We start from the raw sequence: 23,484 nt of genomic DNA, 5'->3' as shown, positions 1-23,484 counted from the left end.
TAGGTATGCCTGAGTCAGCCACTGATACCACCAATTGACATGTGTGTGTATGTGTGCTGGTGAGGGGCAGCAGTACAGGGTGGGCCAGTGTTGCTGCAGTTTGTGCGTGTATGTGGTCGCCATAAGTGTTGACATTCCGCATGTGTGTATGCACGCACACAGTCCCACCTCATGGCTGCCATATACAGGGATTTGTGGACAGCCACAGACTGCACCTGGCAGGCCGTACAGATCAGTGTCTGTGTGCACGGACACGGTACCTGTGCCTGGCAGGGGTGCTACGGACCGCATCCAGTACAACGCCTGACTGGGTACTGTCATCAGAAGCGGGAATGTGTTGACTGGACACATGTCCCTGTTGGGACTGTCCAGAGCCACGCGCATGTGGTCTCCTGGGGCGTTCCGATGACAGCACAGACCCAGCGTTGCTGGGGCTGCTGCTGGCACTATGGGGGCGTGTGCAAGCCTGTTGCCATCCGCGCCAACTGCCAGCTGCTGCCGCTGCCGGCATACGGCCACATCGACGCCGCAGACGCCCACCACTGCCCTGGCTCATGGACATCTGGTTGCGGAACTGCTGTAAAATGTCCCCACAACGTCTGTCTATGACATCGGTGAAGTTACGGATAGCATCCGCAATGTCACGCATACTGTCTGTCATGGCTGTGCGGCATGCTCTGAGCTCCCTCAGACCCTGCCTGGTGTACCTTTCCATACGTGACTGAGCCTGCATGACAGTCCGAAACATCGCTGAGGTTGACAGACCTCGTTGGGCACGTCGGCCAGAGGCAGTACACCCACGGATGCTCCCATGAGAACCCATGGGCAACTGTCTGTGTGGTACCATTGGAGGACCCTGCCCATGGCTGCTGTGTGGGGACGCATGTGCCACAGGTACCACATTACCCTGGTCTATGCCCGCTGTATCCTGTCCATCACCTAGGGACAATGGTGACATGGGATGTATAGGCAGGATGACTGTGCGCAATGATGGGGTTAACAGCTGTGTACTGTCAATTGGCTGACCAATGGCAGACCCTGACACACCTTCCTGTACCATTACACATATATCATCATTACCAGTAGCCGTGGCACAGGATTCAGGTTCCCTGCTGCAGGTCACCAGAGCAGCCCCAGAACCTGTGGGATGAAGACAGGAAACACAGTTTACATTCTCCAGACATTGTTACCAGTGATGCACTTATACACACATGCACACATGGACACATGCACACGGGCACACATGCACACGTGGACACATGCACACGTGGACACATGCACACATGCACACGTGGACACATGCACACATGCACACATGCACACATGTGCACATGCACACATGCACACATGGTCACAAGTACACATGCACACATGCACACATGGACACAGGCACACATGCACACATGCACACGTGGACACAGGCACACATGCACACGTGGACACAGGCACACATGCACACATGCACACGTGGACACAGGCACACATGCACACATGCACATGTGGACACAGGCACACATGCACACGTGGACACAGGCACACATGCACACTTGGACACAGGCACACCTGCACACATGCACACATGGACACAGGCACACATGCACACATGCACACGTGGACACAGGCACACATGCACACTTAGACACAGGCACACCTGCACACATGCACACATGGGTACTGACACACCTGCACACATGCACACATGCACACCCTGCAGTATACACACAGAGCACTACTGAGTTACACTACTGTTACTAGCATTATCAGGACTATTATAGGTTATGTTAAACACACTCACCAGCATGGATGGCCTGTCTCTCTGTAACCCTGGAGGGACCTGCAGAAATGATGAGATTAATGTTAGTGGGCACATCTGTCCCATTGATATTGCATATGATACAGTGTACAGAACAGTCAGGTGTACATATGGCATATTACCTGCACGCTCCATGTCGTTCTGCTGTGTGGAACCAGCCTTCATCATAATGCAGGTGTACTGCTGTTGGTGTTCCAGGGCTGGAGCCACAACACTTAGGAGTAGCCCCCCCAGTCTGGTGAGGGGGGGGGTGTGGCCACCCCACCTCCTGTGGCGACCTGTTGCCTGTGGATATCTGCTGCACGCTGCCGGACACTTCAGATTAAATCACTGCAGTGATGTCGTACCTGCTCATATGTCCTGTTATGCATGCCAATTTCATTTACCCTACGGACCAGGTCTTGCCACAGTGCGGCCCTCTCCTGCTGGTTCTGACTGGTGCGGGAAAACAGGATGTCATACTCCCGCACCAGGCTCTGGTGGATCTCCTCATCCACCGCAACGGAGTAGGCGGGGTTACGCTGTCGCGCCATCTCCCTGGAAGAGAACACAGACAGGATATCAGCAGACCATGTCAGCAATGTATGGCACACATACTATACATGATATGCATGTGTAGTGGTATACTACTACTCCCATATGTTGCATGTGTGTGTGTCATGGTGGATACACAAGTACATGGCCAGATACCAGTGCTCAGCCAATACCTGTGCAACAATACCTGCCACATTCCACACTACGTAGTAGCATGCCCCATCGGTCAGCACACACTGACAGGTGCTATGCACAACCTCACTCTAGGGGCCCATCCCAAGGTACTGTATGTGGGACACCGTCTACTACTCTGATGTGGACAGACGTTACACGGCCTGGATATACATATCCCACCACCACCACCAGTACAGTAGACTACATTGATATGTATGTGGTTAGACAGTTATTCACTTGCTGGGACTGGGATGGTATCCATGCAGCACACTGGGCCAGTGGAAGCCACAAGCCACACTGCTGACCCCTTTGCAAATGCTTACCACAGACATGCTGCGGATTGCATGACACTTGCACACACATGTCTAACACAGACCCTATGCACAACGGTTAGGCATCCTGTCCAGTGGACCCCAGACAGAGGCAGATTGTATAACGATAGCAGGGGGCTACTGCAGGACAGAGCACATTCACATTAAGGGTAGGCATCTGTGGTCAGCACTGGTACTACGCTACAGTCCATCATAACAACAGCCACAGCCTACTCTGGGAGGGTAATAGACACAAACACTGTGGATGACCACAAGGCCTTCTTCAGTTATGTTACACATACGGACCACATGCCTCGGATATGCTCTGTGTTAGTCCACACCTACTTAACATTCACCAAACACACGCATATTGGCAACATTCCTGCACACATGTTCGGTGCACATATCCCCCCTCCCTCTCCCTCACCTTTCGGATATTTATCACAGCTGGGTGTAACCTCCCTATCATCGCACATGTCCAGGTGAGGGCCGCTCTCAGCAGAGGAGAACACACAGCATCACTGTGACCTCATGGTCCCCCTGGATGTGTGCTACCAGCACTCTGAGGGGACATACCACCGCATGTAACACTGATAGTTTATCTTGGCCGTGCTACAGGATATGTACCTGGACAGTGGCATACAGCAGCAGTGGTCCCACAACACTAAGGGGACACCTCGACTGACCCTGGGAATTACCACATCATATGCATAATGGGCCTGGTCTGCTACGCTATGGGGTAATGCAGTATGGGATGCATGTGCAGTGACATCAGGTACCTGCAGACACTTGTTCCCAGCCAGTGTGCCTTTGGGATGGGCTGCTCCTGGCTTGGGGCCTGGCTGACATTTCAAAACAGTCACTACAGCCATTGCTAGGCCAATGCACAGACACATGCTACCAGGATCCTGGCCTATGACTGCTTGACATGTGATGTGTGGTCATCCCCTTTTGTTGGAACTACATACACACAACATATCACATGGACATACCTATGGATACAGACCTATGACACATTTGGAGGGTTCACAGTATGCACACTGTTAACCTGCTACTTTGCATTACCTCTGTATGTCGCAGCTGGTTGCGTTCCACAGCTTCTGCTTGCCGCTGCTATTACTGTCAGTGCTGACAGCTTCAGGGTAGGGAGAGTCACAGTGTGTTTTTTTTTTATTTTGGTGTTCTCTCTCTCTCTCTCTCTCTCTCTTCCACTTCTCAGCCTCTCTCTGTCTGCTTACAGACAATGCAATTAATTTATTGCATGTGGGGAGTGTTAGCACTGGATGCTTTTGTAGGTATTTGCATAGGTCCATGTGATGGCCTCTGCCCCAATTGAAGGTCAGCATTTGCTAATTGCATACAGCCAGTTGTGTACTGATTGCAGTTCTCACTGTGATTTCAGGTCAATGCTATAAAAGGGTATGTGTGATAGGCGTTGCCCTTTCAGATTGTGTGGGCGGGGACCATGCTGGTATGCTGTGGACAGTGTTCTGTGACTGTAAAGGTTAGTATCTCTCTCATGCTTCAGGCTGTGTTGTATATTCACAGTTCTCCATTCCTCTTTCATGCTCCCTGTAGCAAGTGTGTATGCACATTGACTCCTACAAGTATATCTAGATATATTTATATATATATATATATATATATATATATATATATATATATATATATATATATATGTACATATGCATACATATATCTATGTACTTTAACTGACCTTATTATCTACAGGCTGCCAACTAGCATGGCTGTTTCTTTTCACACACTACTATTATGGATATTCATTGTTTTTGACATTTATTTTAAATGGCATGCTTTGTGCACTAAACATCCTATATTCCCTTTACATTCATCCCTACCTTTACATGTTATATTTATTTTAGCACAATGTGTTTGTATAAGAGTCATGGCTTAGTGGTAGGTTGTACAGACTAGTGTTTCTAAGGTCCTGGGTTTGGGACTGACAGTGAGAGTTTATTTTTCTTTTGAACTGAGTACAGGACCTGTCAATCACAGTGACTAAGGCACTTTTAAGCAATTGTAACCGGGCTAGCACTGGTTTGTGCGGAGCTCACGCATGCACACTGGCAGTTAGCTCCGCGCACACCCGGTTACAACCGCTTAACAGTGCTTACTCTGGCGCACACCCGTGCTATTTTCTTTGAAAGAAAAGAAAATGGGGAGACAGGAAAGTGGTGAAAAAGGGGTCACAAAGAGGGTAAGACAGTAGGGAAACAAGCTTGGGATGTGCAGTAGGGATGTAGGTAAGGCCCATAGCTGCCCATTTCTTCTGCAGCAACAGCTGTGCATATGTATGTAATTTGGTGTGACATTTGAAACCTTCCACCCCTGGGAGAGGTGTCAGGACAACAATAATACTTGTTGTACAGCCAATTGTAATTGATAGGTTCCATGTCCAGTGGACATGTGTGCGGAATGGGCAGCTATGTATGGGGCGTAATTTTTTTGTGGGTACAGAGTGCCCTTTTTTTTTTTCAGGTAAGAGTGGTATGTCAGGTGAAGGAAGTCGGTTCAGCTGGGGAGGTAGGCTGGGTAGGTAAACAGACAAGACAAACAAGATGCATACAGGGGCAGTGTATGACACGTGTGGGGGGGTTACACAATTGACGGGGATGGAGGTTGGGATGTCCAGAGCCCATGAGCCCACAGATGGCAACAGTGGAACTGATATCCCCACCCATAGGCAGTTGCCACTGTTCCTTCACTGCCCAGGACGGGGCTGTGCTGGGGCTGTGTAGGCGGGGCAATGGGCATGCCCGTTAGTTGCGCCACCCGTGCCTCGAGCTGGCGTAGGGGCTCAAGGACAGAGTCCTGAATCTCCCTACGCACCACAGTCCGGACGCTACGGAGGGTGAGAGGTGGATCTCCTCCAGCCACACTTGCAGAGGGGGGGCGAGCCCCATCCCCTGCAGCGCTTCCACCCGCAGGTGGCACAGGGCCACCGGAGGAGGGTCCGGACTCGGCACTAGTGCCAGGTGCACTCGCCAGCTGAGGTGGGAGAGGTGGGTCCGCTGGAACCCGCCTTCCCTGTCGTTCTATGTTTTGCATTATGTCATGACGGTTTGGGTTAGTGACATATAATACCATTCACAGTTAGTTGTAACAGCATGCATTAGTATTCCCATTAACCAAACACCCGGATATTCACACCATTGAACAGCGTGCATAACACATGCATAATTTGAACAGAAATACACAGTCCAACAACATGCAGGGTTAATTGATGGCAACAGGCCATCAGGTGTGGGTGTATGAACAGGGCAGATGCATCAACAGACATGCAAATATATATGACCCAACAGGACAAACGTCCAGGGGTGTTAATTGTGATTGCACATACCATTTTCACGTGGAATGGGTTATAGGTGGTTATAGGATGGGGTAAATAAAGGTAATATTAACACCTTCGAATACCAATACATATGCTGTACATTTCGAATAGCTACAGTTATATACACACTACTGTTCTAACTACAGTGTCCTATATGTTAACTACTTCACCTTGTTGATAGGACTGTTACTGCAACATCACTATACATTTTAGTGTTCTTCATACACATTCATATCAAGCTTTGTTCAGATACATCATCCTGCTACTTTTGCTTTATATACCTGTTAGACAAGTGTGGATGTTTGGTATATCAGACAATCATCCTATCTGCGTATTTCAGACTGGGAGCAACATATCCAGATTTTGGGATACACATTCCACATGCAGCAACACTTTGAACAGAGTTTGCTGTTTGGTTCTGAGTCTCACATGCATTTAATTCTGTCTTGACTGCAGTATACTTTATTCAGGGGTTATTACTACTGTATTGCTGGATTCATGACACTCTCTCACACTCTCTCACTTGCTTTCATGTTAATATTCAGGATGGTACTTCTAGGCTTTATTGACATGTTTTAACAGTAGTTATTACAATACTTTCCAGCAGTCTCACTTCTGTCATGTTTCAGTATTTCCACAGGGATATATTTCACACGTGTGATTTCATCATCTTCTGCAGCTATACTTTACATCCTGCTGCAGGTTGTGTACTATTTTCTTACAGGCAGGGCATTTTTATTTCTGAATATATGTTGGACAGTTTCATGTTTAGTTTACACTTACAGGCTGGGAACTCTTGTAATCAAGCAATACTTGCATACACTTTCACACTGTTACTTGCAGATTCTATTCCTTACTGGCTACACTGCACTCTTTTGCTGACTGTCATACTTTTATATTTCTTTACAGTTACTGGTAGTGGATTACTGACCTGCCTGGTGGTGCAACCGCACCAGCCTATCGCCATAGGCTCTGCGGTTCGCAGAACGGACACCTGCAGCTGTAATATAAATGAAGTAATATTGGAATACACATCTCCATAATTTCAGCTAGTTTAACTTTTACATACATAATTAATTGTTACTTACTCAGTGGTGGGCGTTGGGTGATTGCCGGGCCTCCTGGATCCAAAGGTTCAGTTGGTCCTGCTTGCGTCTCTTCAGGTCCGCATGGTGGTGATGGACCTGCTCACCTGTCCTTGGAATCCCTGTGGCACTGGTGAGTTCATGAGCCAACCGGTCCCACGCCTCAGCCCTGTACGCTCCCCAGAGGACCTGGCCCTGCATGAGTTGGGCCTCATGATTGTGGACTAGGAGCCAGGCCATGTACCTGGACTCCTCAACACCCCACCTCTGCGCTCGTTTGCGACTACCCTCTCCTACACCTGACATTCTGCCTGCAGGTCTGTTCTACAATCGTTTATGCTGTGTATTCCTGCCTATGGGGCTTATATAGTCCGTTTTTCCCACACATATCTGTGATTGGCCATTTTGGAATTGTATCAACTTCAGTAAACCTGCATTGTCATGCTCTAGTTTGTATTCATTCCTATATATTAGCTATTATTGCATTTCTAGGTACTGCTGTCATGGCTTAGTGGTTCTGTACCTTGCCTATGGTGTATAGTATCCTGGGTTCGAACCTGGCCACTGCTTTTTATTTTTCATGACTGTCTAGACATGCTGAGGGGTGTGTCTGGGTAAAGGCAGTTTTGATACGGCTTGCTCAACGTTGCCAGTCGGTTAGCTTGTTTGCACGGTGCGCAGCTCCGCGCAAACGGGGTACGCTGCTTTAAGCCTCATTTGGCTATCGGCACGCATATTATGCTCAGCTCAGTTAGGGGCACATAGATTTAGCATGTTAAACCACTGCTCAGCTACGGGCACTCATTTTGCACCAGTTAAACCACTGCTCATCTACGGGCACATGCACTCACCCTGTTAAACTGTAGCTCAGCTATGGGCACATCTGGCATTTTTTATTCTTTTGTTACCTCACATTACTTCAATATAAATGGGCTATTTCATTACAATTTACATATATTGCGGTTTTATGTGTACATATTTGTCAGGGACTTGTTTCCTGCTTATTTTGCAAAAAAAAAAAACTGGTGTTGTGGGGGCTCGAACCATGAATGCCTGCTCTGCAGCCAACATCTCTACCACTACTCTATTGCTTCCTGGCTTATTTTGCATATTTAGTTCTTATATGCTTTCCCATTGACTGCTTACTGTAGCTGCGCTACGGGCACGCCCGCGCAAATGAGCGCACTCACAGTTAAACATCTTTACAATTTAAAAAAATATGACATGTTCATTTATATTTCTTTTATGTTTCATAGTCTGTAGGGGCATGTGTTGTGTTGTGTTTATTCACATTTCCGTGGACTCTGTTGTGGGTGTCTACTTTGGGCACTTTTACACTTCTGGGGGCGTGTCCGCTTGGAGGGCTCAGCCTACGGACACGCCCCCACATGTCTTACACGGACCGTGTTAGACTTAGGTGTGATTCAGCATGCTCTCATAAATATGCAGAGCATGCTGACATCACTCCGTTTAACTGCAGCCTCCGTGTAAGAGTTATAACTCTTACACGGAGGCTTTGTGAATCCTGGGGAATGTCTGAAGTAGTTTTGCAGATAACGGTGACTTTCTTGGTTGTCCATATGTTGTATGTTCAGGGACTGATTTACAGATAACCTCTAATACTTAATCATATCTGGTATCTGTGGTTACATTCAGTGGGATTTGGGCAACATCACGATGGCTTAGCATTTATGTTGTTTGTTGTTGCAATATGTAGAAATGACTGCATACCTGTTCATTTTTATAAGCTGATATTTTTCTGCCTTGGTTTTTGGAACTTGTCAGTAGTTGTGTTCTTTACCCAATCATGAAAGTCAAATTTGCAATTATGTCTGTCACTGATTGCAATAACATCTGTGATGCACCCAACATGCTTGAGGTGGAAATGGTAGGTGTGGTTGTATGTGCATATAATTGTGGTAACACAATTTTAGTGCTACTGAAGTTGTGGCACATTGGCTAGGTGTTTTGCCCTTACTTGTCAAAATATCCACTTTAAAAATGTTTAAATCCCACCTCTGCATAGAGGACATATCCAAACATGTGAAATGGATTGATTGCTGTGTACATGAATGTTGATAATGTCATGACATTTGGATCAGCTATTCAGATATGTTCATTCTGTGTATCTGTACATGATAATATAGATGGCACAAATTAGTTTGCATACCAGTACACTGTAAATGATAGACAAGGCATTAATTTGGCATATACTTTGAACACTGACATGTCAATATGTGAATCCCTATATAAAATCTGAGCTATGCATATGACCCTGTCTTTCAGATGCCTAACTGAAAAAATAACTAGCAAATTTTCACCACATCAAAATGTAATAATTATAGATGTTGTGCACCATCATGGGGGGATCCTGACTGGATGGACGAGTAATACTGTGTGGAGACAGTAAGTGTGTACAGATCTCACAAACATGATTAATACTGTTTGTTGGCACAACAGATCCAGATAAGCCTGCCAGCAACATTGCTGTGACATGATTCTCCATACAGCCAACAGACTTTGCAGCTATGAGAGGGTGAAGAATGCCACTGGAGGTAGGCCACCATTGCCTCCCCTCGGATGAGACAATAATGTTCCTGGCTGCTCATCATAACACCTACCAGGATCATTGAGTATCCAGGAAAGTATTAAGGAAGCACTAATAGTCCTACAAGGAAACAGCTCCAGTATTATTATTAATGCCCACCCCTCCAGGCATGTCTAAAGGTCAGTTCCTTTTGCTTTCTCCTATTAATCTGGTGAACTTTGGCATCTTGAGGCAATGTAGCAACTGCCTCAAGTACACTGACAATCCTCTCCTCTTACCTCCCAACACTCAGACTTGTGAGAGATGCACTTACATATCCAAACTGGAAGCCATGCACTCTCCAGCCAAGACTGTAATAGCTGGTCAAGAGGAGAAGGTCAGTACTTGCACCACATCACATGGAACACATAGCCCTCCAGAACACACACCAGCACTGCCTTCACATAAAAACACAAACCACAGACCCACCTTTGCAGAGGCTCTCAATAAAAATCGATCCAAACAGCAGAGACCTCCAAGGCAGAAACACACTCGACCATCACAACACGACACTAACTCTCCTAAACAGTGTGCCACTCAACCAAAACCCCTAAGGCAAAACAGCATGCCCAACACACTAGTCATACGTGACTCAATAGTGAGGCACACTGATGTCCCACTCACTAGGTTGAATAAGGAGAAAGTAACAGTCAGCTGCCTGTCAGGTCCCAGCATCCGCCACATAACACATGCACTCAGGTCCCTGAACAACAGGTACAAATATGACTCTGTCATTGTACACGTGGGTGGGAAGATGTGCCTCCCTGGACTACATGAAAAGAGACATGGAGAAGCTCTTGGAATATGTAGCCCAGGTGGGTATGACCCTAGCCCTGAGCAGCCTCCTATCATCACCCAGAATGATACCACAGTACAAGCAGAAAATGATTGATTTCAACAATTGGCTAAGTTTCTGGTGTCATTCCAAGGGGATCCAGTATCTGTCTGCCTGGGATGACATGATTGACAGACCTCGATGCTTTGCCAGAGATGGCCTGCATCTGTTCCCCCTGGGCTTCCGGATAATTGCCAAGGCTCTTGCCATCCCTATAGTGCCTTTTTTAGGTGGTGTTCCAAAGAACAAATTACCACCATATCAGCTACAAACAAATACAATCTGAGGGTCATACTTCTCAATGCTAGAAGTCTAAATCTCAAAATGCACTCGCTCGAAGCACTCCTTTAAAGGGAGAACATTGATATTTGCTCTGTAACAGAGACATGGTTCAAGGCAGCAGAAAGCACCCCTGCACTACCAGGTTATAACTCATTCTTCACCTTTTGGCCCCAGAACTTGGACCAAAGCTCCAAAGGCGGTGGTGTTTCCATATCATATAGGATGCGCACACCTCCAGACTGGTAGTCCAACATAATGCATCAGAGACACTTCAGGTGCAGCTAACATTGGGTAAGACAGAGATTCAGGTTGTAGCCTGCTATAGGTCCCCAACCATGTCCCAAGACTCACACTCCACATTCCGAAGCACCCTGGAGAATATTAGGGTACAACCTAACACTCTCATACTGGGTTACTTCAACTACCCCTCCATTACCTGGGAAAACTACTCATGTACCTATACACTTGCTCAATGTTTCCTGGAATTCATTAAATCCAATGCCTGGACCAGATCATTCTTACCCCCACTAGAGGTAGCAACATCCTTGACCTGGTCATTACTAACATGGGCGACCATTGCTCTATATCAATACTCAACTCCTCCCTGGTTAGATCCGACCACAAATTAATCACCTTGGAAATCCACATCCCTCCCACACACCCCCTGCAAAGATAACTACCATGAAAAACTTCTCCAACACTAACTTTGGGCTCCTAAAAACAGAGGTGGCTAACTTCATGGCACTCATGCAATTGAAGAACAGCTGCATGACCACTGAATCATACACTAATGCCCTGAATGAACACGTACACAAATGCATGGATCTCGGCATACCCAATAGAACCAAGATGCTCTCCTCCAAAAAAAGGAAGCCAATCTGGTGGTCCCCTGCCATAAACAAACTCTACAACAGAAGGAGGAAATTGATGCAGAATAAGGTGAAGTCCCAAGACTGGAAAAACTCCCTTATCAGCCTCAACAAAAAGTTGAGATCCCTCATCAAATCCTCAAAAGCTAGCCATGAAAACAGAATTGCAGCAGATAGTAAAGACAATCACAATGCCTTCTATAATTATGTAAAGAATCTCGACGCCAATACCGAGATTTGCTCAGAGCTATTGCACAATGGCACCTCGTATACCGAGCCAATAGATATTGCCAATATACTGGCTGACAGATACAGTGCCAACTTTACCCCTCTCTCTCCCACCAAAGGACCAATAACAATGCCAGTAGATTGCCAGGTACCCAGTATTACTGCTGCATAGGTTAAAACAGCACTGTCCAAGGCCAAGAATACAGCTTGTACTGGACCTGACAATATCCTTTGATGTGTTCTACATGAACTACAGAGTGAACTGGCACCTCACCTGTGGGCCCTGTTCAATCACAGCCTCACCTCAGGCTTTGTCCCTACCAAATGGTGCACTGCTACAGTCATCCCTCTCCACAAAGAAGGAGCGACTACAGACCCTGGGAACTATCGCCCCATTAGCCTGATGAGTATGATATGTAAAGCTATGGAACGCATCATCATGGACTTAATAAATAAGGATATAGGGAATCTCCAAACTCTGGATCCCACACAGTTTGGTTTTGTGAAGGGTAGATCATCCCTGCTCAACTTGGTCAACTTCTTTGAGTCAGCCACCAGAGCTGTGGATGAAGGCAAGGTGGTTCATACAGCCTAACTTGATCTGGCCATGGCCTTTGATACCATTCTCCACTCAGGAATCATAGAAAAACTCACTAAGCTAGGCATCAACCCCTATATCACTAGGTGGGTTGCAAACTGGCTCACAGATAGAACCCACAGTCTGAAAGTAGCTGACTCCAAGTCAGACCGCCGACCAGTCATGAGTAGAGTCCCACAGTGTTCGGTCCTGGGTCCTCTCCTGTTTGGTATCTACTTCTCTGAAGTTCAGGCCAACACAAAGGGACTCTGGCTGACAAAGTTCACAGACAATTGCAAGTTGGGAGCCATAATTACCTCAGGTGATGGCGACATCCTACAGAAAGGCCTCACTGAGACAACGAGTGGTGTCAGAACCATGGCCTTAAGGTCAGTGACAAAAATGTGTCGTCATCTCCTTTGGGAAAAACCCAGTTCCCATAAATTACCACATCAATAGTAGTCCACTGAACACAGAATATGTTATAAGAGATCTGGGAACACAGGTTAACAGCAACCTCTCTTTTAACCACCACATTGCCACTGTGGTAAGAAAGTCCCTCTATGTAGCACATCTCATTGCTAAGGGTTTTGCAACCAGGAAGAAAGAGGTCACTGTCTCCCTCTACTCTTCCCTGATTAGGCCAGTCATGGAGTACAATGCCTCATTTGGCATGTACCTCACTAGACACCTGCAACAACTGGAGAGGCTGCAAAAGTACCTCAGAAAGAGGATCCAAGACCTTAAACACTTGTCCTATATCGACAGATTCAAAAAACTCCAACTATTCTCTGTCTATTGTTGTCTACTTAGAGGCAATCTCTGCTTGACTTACAAAGCCATGTCTAACCCAGATCTGTTAGAAATGCTACATTTATAGAAATCCCAATTCCTCCACACTACACACTCCAGAGAACTCAACCTCATTACCACAATCAACAGAATAAGCTGGAGGGGCAGGTTCATAACCCAGAGTCTGCCCATGCTATGGAATAGACTTCCTATACAAGTCAAGCAGAGTGCCCCCACTGGCCCTCTTTAAGAGAAATATTGATGAGTGGATGAGAAATAGAAAATTCACCCCAGGGATCACTCCAGTGGCTACTTGACAGAGGCACTGGGAACTAATGTCAGGTGGCACAATGCCAGGATAATCCTACATGCTAGGCTTGTAAAGACTCCAGGGCCACTAGCCTAGTACACACCTATGAACCTATAAGGTGTTCCAGGATGTCCAGGTATATCTGAAATTAAGAAATACTGAAGCTTACACTAACTCTCATTGAAGGACTTTCATTCACATTTCTTAATTTATTGTTATATTTGTGGAACAGCAGCAGATCTATGCTATGAGCATGACAGCACACCTAATTCAGATGCACAAGGTAAGTATTATAGCTTGTTATCTTACCTACACAGTGTATATATAACACTGTCAGTCACAAATTTAATATTGTGTGCTTCAATTGCATAGCAGCATCAGCATCAGAACAGGAGCACCACATGTCACATGAGTGTGTCCATATTGTATTAGTGTGATGCATGACTGTTATATGCATCTGCCATCTTTTGTGACTAAGGAGCATACTCATATGTTGCTGTTTGTGTGCCATTTTAACTTACAGATACATCTTTGTGTGACATGGAGTATGCAACATCAGTCACAGATCAAACTAGTAACTTGTTCATATTGTTGCTATACTGCAGCGCTGTTTTGCTCACCTGTGATCTATGGTATTCATGTTGGCTTGTTCCCTCACAGGTACATCATCACAATGCTGACACTGTTTGTCATGCAAATGTGTCCATATTGTGTTAGTGTGATCCATAGCTGTTGTGTGCCTCTGTGTCCTTTTATGACTGAGGATTATACTCCCATGTTGTTGTTTGTGTGCTATTTTAACCTATGAGCACATCTTTGTGCAACATCAGGCACAAATAGACCATGTAAGGTTTTTTATATTGTTGCCATAGTACAACAAAGTTGGTCACACCTGTGAGCTATGATATTCATGATGTCATGTTTCATACACAGGTATATCATCAGAACGTCCATATAATTTGTCACATAAGTGTCTCTAGATCCTCGTAGTGTGATCCATAGCTGTTATGTGCTTCTACCTCCTATTATGGAGGAGTATACCCGCATGTTGCTAGAATACCATTTTTATAATACTGGTCCCACATTAAGTTGGATGATCTATTCCCTGACCAGGGAGAACATACCTGGTGAGGCAACCTGTATGGTTGATACATTTAAATATTGCTAATTACATCTGTGACCTTTGTGACTAATGTTGTTTTGTTCAGTTGCATAGGACACCTGCAATCTGCATGGTGTCGTTGCCCTTTTGGTGTGTGAATATCTTATTTACTATATGTTATACATCAAGTTGAATGCTACATGATGTCTTGTATGCACTTACTACTTGAGTTGTGCACATTTCTCAATTTACATGACAGTGACATATTAACCTTCACACTGGCAGTGGAGGCAGATGAGGACATGTCAGGTAGGGTTTACTAGCTGGAATTGCATTTTCTATCATATTTGCTTGATATGTGAAGGACTTGGCATATGTTTGTTTTATGGGATCCTGCACCACCCATAGCCATGCTGACCTAGTAAATCTATATCATCATAAGTATTGTAGTTAAATAGTTGCCCAAAATGTTGTTCTTATGCTATAATTATATATAATGTGTCATCTGTCTGTTTTTGTTACACATCCAAAATCTCCGTCCTTCAGTAGCCTGTCCACCAAACCTGAGGCAGAATGTGATGTTCCTCCATCTGATGGAGCAGCCACAGCACATTAACCACTGCAATGGGTTCACTGTCTGGCCCAGAAAGAGTCAGACATATGGTTTATTGTGTAGCCTCCAACAAGGAGGATAATGTGGCTTGCCATGCTAATGATTTGGAGACATCAGCTGATGAACATGATGATGACTGTGACCTGCTGTCTCATGTAGGGTCTGGTACTAATAGTGACTCTTCCCCACCACAGACCAGTTCTGTCAGACAACACATTGGGATGTATCTGATATGCATAGATGCATGTCAGAGGATGTCTGCTTAGAATTATTGGCTCATGAGTATGGAAAGTAATGTCATGGGTCTGACCTGCGTGCACTTGCTCATGCCACTGATCATGTAGCACACAAGCTACATGTGTTACATGAAGGTCAGGAGCGCAGACATGGAGAGGTCATGGCAGCATTGGCTGCACAGCATGACAGTGTGGTATCTGTTGCATGCTGCAAAAGCCTTGTTATGGTGGTGCTATGGCAGTACCATAGTGCAAACTTGGTGTTATGTGACCTAACTATACTGAGCAGATTACCAGCAGTATAAAGAGGCAGACCCCTCTCATTAGAACTGAACATGGCCCTCAAACATCAGCTTATGTGCTGCAAGATGCAGATGCATCTGCTGTTGTCAATCAACTGTGAACCCAGCAGTCACATCCAGACAGGCACATCACACTACAGCTCCTCCTCACACCATGCTCCAACATGCTAGTGTCACCAGATCCACCTCCTTTGTACCGTACTTTTGCTTAAGTGTTTCCAGACATGGCACGGGCAGCCATGGGTGCTCCAGACTTCATTAGTGTAACACTATCCGTTGATCTAATATGTCTCCTGTTGTGCCATTTTGACCTTATGGCAATGCAATGATGACTTCTGTGTTGACCACCAACTAATCCATCAGTAAGTGGTTTATCAAATTTCTAATGCTACACAGCTGGCATATTTTTCTGATCATTTATTTCATCTAAGTAACTGCCTTCAAGTTATATTTTGCACATATTTGTCAGTCTTACATGTTAGTTTAGATATTGATGTCAACAATTCTCTGTGAAACATTCTCCATGCTTCTTTGTTTGCATCTCCTTCTAGTTGACATATGTGGAGTATTTTCATGATTAAAAACATGTTATTTAGTCATCCAGTACTGACAGTTATATATACACATGTCCTTGTTGTCTGTCATTCTCACATTCACAGTATGCCTGTGTATACAGATCCATGTTACCTATGGCATTTAATATGGTACTGCATGCCACTCCCTCAGCACTAGATGCATTTAGGAGGACAAGTTTCCCTTTGTTATTCTCTTGCTGATGTGTACTTCTAATGTGTGCCTTCCCATATTTATTTGATTCTGCATACATATATACCTTTGTTGCTGTATCCCAAACAATGCTGCATGCTTGATGACAGAGGTGCACTGACTGTCATTGAATTTCAGCATGATTGAAAGTATTATAACGTCTAAGTGACTCATATTGCAACAATCACCTGTGTCTTGTAGCATTGTCTTATTTGTGACATTCCACTTTGGCCATACGATGTGAAATTTGTTTATGTTACGTTTCAGTTTGGCCATTCCTTGACATGTTTGTCATTACCCATGCTGTTGTATATTATATAGTGTGCTGTACAACACTGTTACATATCACTAAATTTGTGACACATCAGTGTTAGAGTACAACCCCTGCATTTAGGTTATGTTTTCCTGATACATTCTAATGCTCTGCATGGTACTAGATTTAATGTGGTACTGGTTATTATACAGCTACTGTCACATGCTAATTATGGCTCTTATTTCTACTTGAGTGTTTGCCTCATTCCCCTGTAACTTAAGTAAACTGACTCTTACATTAAGAACTATAATACTTACCTTATAGCTTTAGGACACCTTAGGAAACCTTGTAAACTGCAATAGCCCCGCTACGTTCACCCTCGCTATGCTCGGGCTCTCTTCGCTCCCCTCCCTGCCCTCAATTCCCTCCCGCCCCCACTACCTCTAAATTTATAGTACTATAGCCACTCCCCCACTTTCTAGATCCTATCTGCTTTCATCTGGGATAATTCCTCCCACCCCCATTCTTCTACCTACATTTTAATAGCACCTATTAGCTTTCATCTGGCATGCTCCCATCCCCCTTCCAGTACCTTTACCTCACCACTCTATCTTCTGGTGTTGCATCACCAGGTAAAACAGTTCCTTAACTCACTAGCTGAATCACAGATAATGATGTACTCTTCTTTACTACCCCTCTTGTTCTCAGCATACCTCCTTACCTTGTATGAAAACCAGTTTCTCACGGGATTTCAGGTCCCGAAAGGTCATACTATCACCCCAGTTGTAAATCCTCCCACCTTCAAGCATACTTACAGTGCCAGGTCCTATCCAACATCTTGTGCAGTCTATCAACATCTCAACCCCAGGCACATTAGCTCTAGATCTAAACACTACCACAGACTAATAAACAAATTCCTGAAGTTTATCACCAAGTATAGACTTAACCTAATACTTGGTGGTGATATTCACCCCAACCCTGGCCCACCCACTTCAGATACACATACCCCCTCTACTTGCAATAGAATAAGCTACAAACCTACAATTAATAGGCCAACTAACTCTCGCCTAGCCTGTCATATCAATATTAGAAGCATTAATAACAAGGTACATGTATTGCATGCACTTCTGGATGTCCACTCCCCTGAGATTCTCTGTTTATCTGAAACCTGGTTAAAACCTAACACTATAGACAATTAAGTGTTACCACCTGGGTACAACATACACAGGCTGGATCGTGCTTCCAGGAAGGGGGGTGGGCTAGCTGTACTCTATAAATCTGAGTTAAATGTCACCGTAGATGTAATACAACCACCTCAGATTAATAGCTCAGAGATTCTTGCTACCAAATTGCAACTTAATAAAAATAAATGCATTAATATCATCTGTATGTACATTCCCCCAGGTAACAATATATCTACACTTGAAGATATCCTGCACTGGCTATCATGTCACTACCCCCAAGAAACCCTACTACTCGGAGACTTTAACATAGACTGGGGCACCTGTTCCTCAGAATCCCCAACCACCCATATTAACCTGCATACATTTACACAAATCATATCCACCCCTTCCAGGATAGGTAAACCCAACCAAAATGAAAGCAGACTTGACTGGGTACTCATAAATAATCACCCCCAACTGTAAACCTCTGGTACCCTCCCTGATGGCCTAAGCGATCACCTTCTCACATATGTAATTAAGCACAAAGCCATTAATTCCCAACAACCCTTACTCAGAAAGGTTAGAAACAATAAAAACTTTGACCCTGCCAAATTCCAACAAGAACTAAACTCATGCAATTGGATTATTCTAAAACACCTCCCCTTAGAGGAAGCAGTAGCATACTTTAACAACAAATTCCTTGAGATCCTTGATTTGCATGCACCTGTTCGTTCAAAGAGAACAAAGGCAAAAACTGCGCCATGGCTTTCTAAAGAGTCTAAACTCAAAATTACCCTTAGAAACAAAGCATGGGCTTTATGGTGTTCTTCTAAAGACCCCCAAGAGCACATTAAATACAGGCAATCCAGGAATGAAACTAAAAAATCCATTTTACAAGACAAAAAACAATACTACTGCATTTACAGACAGTAAATCAAAATAACCCTCAGAAGTTTTGGGCAGGTTTAAATAATCTACTACATCCTGGACAAACTTCAACCCCAATCCCTGCTGCTACTATTGATAAAACCCCTGAAGATGTTTCTGACAGTTTTAACCAATTCTTTACTGAGACAATTCAAGCCCTAGCTAGCCAACTACCTCCTAGCTCCCCTGGTCCGGAAAGTAGCACCCCTAGAAACCTACTAACGTTCAGCTTCCAACCAGTCACCACTTCACTTATCCAGACCTTGATCAAAAAATTAAAACCCACTACACTTTCTGCTGATCAACTCCCTGCCGAGTACCTACAAAAATCAGCTGATGCTATTGCTTACCCCGTCTCAATACTAATCAATCGAATCATAGTAGAAGTTAAAATTCCCCCCATCTGGAAAATATCCTATGTAATCCCACTTCACAAAGGAGGCAGCTCAACTGAATTCTCCAATTATAGGCCAATAGCTATACTCTCTCCACTTGCAAAGATTATGGAAAAATATATTCATAGACAACTCATGCATCACCTAATCCAGAATCACCTTATGGTAGACACTCAGCATGGCTTCCATCCTCATAACAGCACTACTTCAGCCCTCCTAGCCTTTACCAACACCATAAACCATAATCGCAACAATAATTATATATCCTCAGCCCTCTTCTTGGATCTTTCCAAGGCATTTGACATGATTGATCACCAACTTTTAATCCACACACTACAAACATTCTGTCTAGATACTAGAGCCCTTCAATGGTTTCAATCCTACCTGAATGATCAACAGCAGGCTGTCCTCTGGCAGAACAAACTCTCTAACCTTTTACCTAACACCCTTGGAGTACCACAAGGCTTTATACTAGGGCCCTTGCTGTTCTCCATCTTCATTAACGACCTTTATACTGTCATCCCAAAAGTCAGCTGTATCCAATATGTTGATGACTCTAGTCTGATTTGCTCGGCCACATCTCCAATAGAGTTATGGTCAGCTACCCAGACCACCATTAATACAATAGAAAACTGGCTTTCATCTGATCCTAAATCCCAAAAAAACTAAAATTATGTTATTTTCTCCAACACATAGGTCTACCGCTTTCACCTTTACCATAAATTCAAATGATTCATAGATTAGTACTCACTCCTCAGAAAATATTGCTACCTCATTCAACACACACTTCACCCAAACCATACTATCACTAGCTAAACAACACAACCCCCTCCTCTCCAACCCACACCTTCAACTAGTAATCTCCCCACTGCCTTCTCTTTTTCTCCTGTACCTACCTCCAACATAAAAAAACTCTTAACTAAACTTAAACCCACCAAATTAGCAGCAGACAACCTCTCAAGTGAATGCCTACAAATCGCAGCTGATGCTCTGGCCTACCCAGTATCCATCTTGATTAACCGATCTCTGTCAGAAAGTTACATTCCCACATTGTGGAAAGTCTCACATATAATTTCCCTGCACAAAGGCGGACCCTCTTCAGAACTAACCAATTACCACCCTATAGCTATTCTCTCTCCACTCTCCAAAATACTAGAGAGATGCATACACTCTCAGGTCTCAGACTACCTCCTTACTAACAACCTCCTTTCCAGTACTCAACATGGTTTCCGACCAAACCATAGCACCACCACTGCCTTACTCTCCTTTACTAACACTATCTTTCAGCATAAAAACAATGGCTATCTCTCCTCTGCTACTTTCCTAGACATATCTAAAGCATTTGACATGGTCCCACACAAACAACTTATCTATGTCCTCAATAACCTATCCTTCTCACAATCAGTCACCAAATGGTTTCAGAGTTACCTGTCTGACCGCCAACAATCCATTGTATGGCAGAATGACATATCTCCCCAACTACCTGTCTCCATAGGGGTTCCCCAAGGATCCATCCTTGGACCCCTACTTTTCTCTGTTTACACCAATAATCTAGCCTCTGCCACCAAACATGGCACACTTATCCAATACGCAGATGACTCAACCATCATCTGCTCAGCCCAGTCCCTACCCAAACTGCAAAAAGTCACACAGGAAGCCTTTTCCTCTGTTGAAACATGGTTATCCGATGCCCAATTAATACTCAACCCAAACAAAACTAAACTACTCATCTTCCAACCCACCAAACATACTCAAAACAACTCTCACTTTAACATCACAGCAAAAGACAACACCACTATATACCCAACTGAACACACCAAATTGCTAGGAGTGGAAATAGACAATAAACTAAAATTTGACATTCACATATCCATGACCATAAAAAAAGTCCACAAAAAACTAGGAGTGTTATACAGAAATAAACAATTTCTCACCAAAGCAGCAAAGATTTCAATAGCAAATTCCCACCTTATCTCCACCCTACTTTATGCCTCTCCAGTATATACCAACCTAAGGCAATGTGATCTAAACAAGTTAGAGACCTGCTACAACAAAATCGCCAAATTGCCACAGGGCATCCTACCGTAGTCACCACTGTCTCTCACTTGCTGAACTGGGCTGGCTTGAACTCCCTCACCTCCTTCAGTGGTATCAACTCTCACTCGCCCACAAACTAGTAAACCATCCACTAAATGTCCCATCCCTCCAGAATCTATTCCAATCCTATCGCACCACCAGACCACTAAGATCCAGCAACAAAAATCACTTGCAGATCACTAAAGCCAATAACTCTGCTGGTGAAGCACTATTCTCTTGTGCCATAGCCAAATTATGGAACTCACTCCCACCCACAATTACCTCCATACCATCATGCACCAACTTCAAAACTTTATTAAAAGTGCACCTAAAAACATGCTGGCTATGCCCTTGCAACTCCCACTCTAATATCATCCACCCCATCCAACTACTACCTTTCTTTCCACTCCACTAACTACCTTCATTATAGCAAGCTCAGATGCTCATAAGCCTAGTACTTATTATACAGCAGGAACTTCTCATTGTTACATTTGTTAATGCCTGTTATGTACTTCACAGATAAAGATTCTAGTTGTCTACTGATGTACTATGTTCTTCATCTGTAAATATGTTGTAAGTAATTTCTATGTTAAATTGTTAATCACTATGTAATCCAAGGTAACTACTGTCTGTTTATTTTACTGTGGAGCTTTTCTCCCCGGGCCTCCACTGAAAATGGACCCACGTCCAGTCGGCCACTCCCGGTCAACAAATTTAAATAAAATAATAAATAAATAGTACTAGGCTAACTGCCCTTGCGAGCCATTTTAAGCCTAGCCAATTATCCCCTGTGAGATTCAAACCCTATACCTTGTGTTTTGTAAGGCAAACACCTTAACCATTAGGCCATCCTCCCAAACCCCCTGATGGCACAATAATCTCCCCTGACTCCTCTACAAAACTATTAGGTGTCATCATAGATAATAATCTAAAATTCGACCTACATATTAACCAAACTATCAAAACCATCAATAAAAAACTAGGGTCACTATACAGAATAAAATCCTTCCTAACCCCTCCAGCTAAAATTGCCATAGCTCGCTCTCACCTTCTTTTAACCCTTCTATATGCATCCCCTCTACTCTCAAATTTAAACAAGACTGTCCTTAACAAAACTCTCAATTTGCTACAACCACATTGCCAGGTTTGCCACTGGGCTGCCTTTTAGGACACATCATTGCATCAATCTAAATCAGCTTGGGTGGCTTGAACTACCCAGCCTAATCCAATATAACCAACTGATTATGGCCTATAAAATCCTCTATAATCAGGACAATACTCCTGCACTTGAAAATATTATCACCCCTATAACAATCCTAGACTGCTTCGATTCTCTAACAAACTACTAATTCAGACTAGCAAAATTAATAACACAGCCGGTGATTCTCTCTTTGCAAACTCTGTAAGTAGATCCTGGAACTCTCTTCCAGCTGATATTACCTTACTTTCCACCTTAGGTCAATTTAAAACTAGACTCAAACAACATTTGTCACTTAACTGGCTATGTCAATGTATCAAGCCTGGCTAACTCTCTCTAGAATGTGTATAAATCTGCTAACCAGCTTAATGTGTAATTTAATTTAATCCTGACTTGCGCTCAGGATTAACTCTAACCTGTGGAACTTGTTTACCTTGCTTACTTATGTAATTTCTGTAAATAGTCTGTTTGTAATATGTAATGCTGGTATTATGTAATGCTGTATATGCTTACCCTTGGAGCTTTTCTCCCCGGGCCTCCGCTGAAAATGGACATGCATCCAGTTGGGCTATCCCGGTCAACAAATGTAAAATAAAATAAAATAAAATAAATAAATAATTATCTGTATGATGATACCCTACCTGTACAACAACACATTCTGTTGTGCACACCTCCTGTGTGCCATGTATATCTCAGTGTGGTCCT

This window comes from Protopterus annectens, chromosome 2.part2 (assembly GCF_019279795.1).
Source record: "Protopterus annectens isolate FY-2018-M chromosome 2.part2, PAN1.0, whole genome shotgun sequence".
NCBI classification, from domain to species: Eukaryota; Metazoa; Chordata; order Ceratodontiformes; family Protopteridae; genus Protopterus; species Protopterus annectens.
This window is presented reverse-complemented; position numbering follows the sequence as displayed.